This window comes from Schistocerca piceifrons, unplaced genomic scaffold (genome assembly GCF_021461385.2).
Source record: "Schistocerca piceifrons isolate TAMUIC-IGC-003096 unplaced genomic scaffold, iqSchPice1.1 HiC_scaffold_2412, whole genome shotgun sequence".
Classification (NCBI taxonomy): Eukaryota; Metazoa; Arthropoda; class Insecta; order Orthoptera; family Acrididae; genus Schistocerca; species Schistocerca piceifrons.
The window spans coordinates 1594996-1599700 of NW_025728352.1; positions in this window are offsets into that span (position 1 = coordinate 1594996).

The following is a 4705-nucleotide window of genomic DNA, read 5'->3' on the forward strand; positions in this document are numbered from 1 at the left end:
TAAGTACATGTAGAATGAATCTTCCTACTGTCTATGCTTTGAACCATTCCTGTGACACTTGTTATTGATTCCGATGCTTCAGTTCAGGTTTACTGTAACCCTTGGATCTTCTTATTGACGATGAAACACAGATAGTGCATCGGAGTTAAATACAAAAGGCACAATGCCGACTTAAGTACAAGAAGACAGACTCTTCTTACTGACTGTTTTGAACCATTCCTGTGACACTAGTTAGAGATTCCGATGCTTCACTTCAGGTTTGCTGTATCCCTCTGACCTTCTTATTGACGATGAAACTCAGAAATTGCATCGGAATTAAGCACAAAATGCACAATGCCGACTTAAGTACAAGAAGACTGACCCCTCTTACCGTCTATGTTTTGAACCATTCCTGTGACACTAGTTATAGATTCCGATGCTCCACTTCAGGTTTACTGTATCCCTCTGACCTTCTTATTGACGATGAAACTCAGAAATTGCATCGGAAGTAAATACAAAAGGCACAATGCCGACTTAAGTACAAGAAGAATGACTCTTCTTTTTGTCTATGTTTTGAACCATTCCTGTGACACTAGTTATAGATTCCGATGCTTCACTTCAGGTTTACTGTATCAATTGGACCTTCTTATTGACGACTAAACACAGAAATTGCATCGGAAGTAAATACAAGAGGCACAATGCCGACTTAAGTACAAGAAGACTGACTCTTCCTACTGTCTATGCTTTGAACGATTCCTGTGACATTAGTTATAGATTCCGATGCTTCAATTCAGGTTTACTGTATCCCTTGGACCTTCTTATTGACGATGAAACACAGAAATTGCATCGGAAATAAATACAAAAGGCACGATGCCGACTTAAGTACATGTACAATGAATCTTCCTACTGTCTATGTTTTGAACCATTCCTGTGACACTTGTTATAGATTGCGATGCTTCATTTCAGGTTTACTGTAACTCTTGGATCTTCTTATTGACGATGAAACACAGATAGTGCATCGGAGTTAAATACAAAAGGCACAATGCCGACTTATGTACAAGAAGACTGACTCTTCTTACTGACTGTTTTGAACCATTCCTGTGACACTAGTTAGAGATTCCGATGCTTCACTTCAGGTTTGCTGTATTCCTCTGACCTTCTTATTGACGATGAAACTCAGAAATTGCATTGGAATTAAACACAAAAGGCACAATGCCGATTTAAGTACAAGAAGACTGATTCTTCTTTTTGTCTATGTTTTGAACCATTCCTGTGACTCTAGTTATAGATTCCGATGCTTTACTTCTGGTTTACTGTATCCCTTGGAGCTTCTTATTGACGACGAAAAACAGAAATTGCATCGGAATTAAATACAAAATGCACAATGCCGACTTAAGTACAAGAAGACTGACCCCTCTTACCGTCTATGTTTTGAACCATTCCTGTGACACTAGTTATAGATTCCGATGCTTCACTTCAGGTTTACTGTATCCCTCTGACCTTCTTAGTGACGATGAAACACAGATATTGCACCGGAATTAGATACAAAGGGCACAATGCCGACTTAAGTACAAGAAGACTGGCTCTTCGTACTGACTATGTTTTGAACCATTCCTGTGATACTAGTTATAGATTCCGATGATTCACTTCAGGTGTACTGTATCCCTTGGACTTTCTTATTGACGATGAAACACAGAAATTGCATCGGAATTAAATAGAAAAGGCACAATGCCGACTTGAGTACAAGAAGACTGACTCTTCTTACTGACTATGTTTGGAACCATTCCTGTGACACTAGTTATAGATTCCGATGCTTCACCTCAGGTATACTGTATCCCTCTGTCCTTCTAGTTGACGATGAAACACAGATATTGCATCGGTATTAAATAGAAAAGGCAATGTTTTGAACCATTCCTGTGACACTAGTTATAGATTCCGATGCTTCACTTCAGGTTTACTGTATCCCTCTGACCTTCTTATTGACGATGAAACTCAGAAATTGCATCGGAAGTAAATACAAAAGGCACAATGCCGACTTAAGTACAAGAAGAATGACTCTTCTTTTTGTCTATGTTTTGAACGATTCCTGTGACACTAGTTATAGATTCCGATGGTTCACTTCAGGTTTACTGTATCCCTTGGACATTCTTATTGACGATGAAACACAGAAATTGCATCGGAACTAAATACAAAACGAACAATGCCGACTTAAGTACAAGACGACTGACACTTCCTACTGTCTATGTTTTGACCGGTTCCTGTAACATTAGTTATAGATTCCGATGCTTCACTTCAGGTTTACTGTATCCCTTGGACCTTGTTATTGACGATAAAACACAGAAATTGCATCGGAATTAAATACAAAAAGCTCAATGCCGACTTAGGTACAAGAGGTTTGACTCTTCTTACTGACTATGTTTTGAACCATTCCTGTGCCACTAGTTATAGTTTCCGATGCTTTACATCAGGTTTACTGTATCCCTCTGACAATCTTATTGACGATGAAACACAGAAATTGCATCGGAAATAAATACAAAAGGCACGATGCCGACTTAAGTACATGTAGAATGAATCTTCCCACTGTCTATGATTCGAACCATTCCTGTGACACTTGTTATAGATTCTTATGCTTCTTTTCTGGATAACTGAATCCCTTGGATCTTCTAATTGACGATGAAACACAGATAGTGCATCGGAGTTAAATACAAAAGGAACAATGCCGACTTAAGTACAAGAAGACTGACTCTTCTTACTGACTGTTTTGAACCATTCCTGTGACACTAGTTATAGATTCTGATGCTTCACTTCAGGTTTACTGTATCCCTCTGTCCTTCTTATTGACGATGAAACACAGTAATTGCATCGGAATTAAATACAAAAGGCACAATGCCGACTTAAGTACAATAAAACTGACTCTTCCAACTGTCTAAGATTTGAACCATTCCTGTGATACTAGTTATTGATTCCGACGCTTCACTTCAGGTTTACTGTATCCCTTGGACCTTCTTGTTGACGATGAAACAAAGAAATTGCATCGTAATTAAATAGAAAAGGCACAATGCCGACTTAAGTACAAGAAGACTGACTCTTCTTACTGCCTATGTTTTGAAACATTCCTGTGACTCTAGTTACAGATTCCGATGCTTCACTTCAGGTTTACTGTATCCCTCTGACCTTATTGACGATGAAACACAGAAATTGCATCGGAATTAATTTGAAAATGCACGACGCCGACTTAAGTACAAGATGACTGACGCTTCCTACTGTTTATGATTTGAACCATTCCTGTGACACTAGTTATAGATTCCGATGCTTCACTTCAGGTTTACAGTATCCCTCTGACATTCTTATTGACGATGAAACACAGAATTTGCATGGGAATTAAATACAAAAGGCACAATGCCGACTTAAGTACAAGAAGACTGACCTTTCTTATTGTCTATGCTTTGAACCATTCCTGTGACACTAGTTATAGATTCCGATGCTTCACTTCATGTTTACTGTATCCCTCTGACCTTCTTACTGACGATGAAACACTGTAATTGCATCGGAATTAAATAGAAGAGGCACAATGCCGACTTAAGTACAAGAAGACTGACTCTTCTCACTGTCTATGTTTTGAACCATTCCTGTGACGCTAGTTACAGATTCCGATGCTTCACTTCTGGTTTTCTGTATCCCTTGGACATTCTTATTGACGATGAAACACAGATATTGCTCGGAATTAAATGCAAAAGGCACAATGCCGACGTAAGTACAAGAAGACTGACTCTTCTTACTGACTATTTTTGAACCATTCCTGTGACACTAGTTAGAGATTCCGATGCTTCACTCTAGGTTTACTGTATCCCTTGGACCTTCTTATTGACTATGAAACACAGAAATTGTATCGGAATTAAATACAAAAGGCACAATGCTGACTTAAGTACAAGAATACTGACTCTTCTTACTGACTACGTTTTGAACCATTCCTGTGACACTACTTAGAGATTCCGATGCTTCACTTCAGGTTTACTGTATCCCTCTGACCTTCATATTGACGATGAAACACAGTAATTGCATCGGAATTAAATTGAAAAGGGCACAATGCCGACTTAAGTACAAGAAGACTGACTCTTCTTACTGCCTATGTTTTGAACCATTCCTGTGACATTAATTATAGATTCCGATGCTGCACTTCGGGTTTACTGTATCCCTTGGACCTTCTTAGTGACTATGAAACACAGAAATTGTATCGGAATTAAATACAAAAGGCACGATGCCGACTTAAGTACAAGAAGACCGACTCTTCTTACTGACTATGTTTTGAACCATTCCTGTGACACTAGTTATAGATTCCGATGCTTCACTTCAGGTTTACTCTATCACTAGGACCTTCTTATTGACGATGAAACACAGAAATTGCATCGGAACTAAATACAAAACGAACAATGCCGACTTAAGCACAAGAAGACTGACACTTCCTACTGTCGATGTTTTGAACGGTTCCTGCAACATTAGTTATAGATTCCGATGCTTCAGTTCAGGTTTACTGTATCCCTTGGACCTTGTTATTGACGATGAAACACAGAAATTGCATCGGAATTAAATACAAAAGGCACAATGCCGACTTAGGTACAAGAGGTTTGACTCTACTTACTGACTATGCTTTGAACCATTCCTGTGCCCCTAGTTATAGTTTCCGATGCTTTACATCAGGTTTACTGTATCCCTCTGACAATCTTAT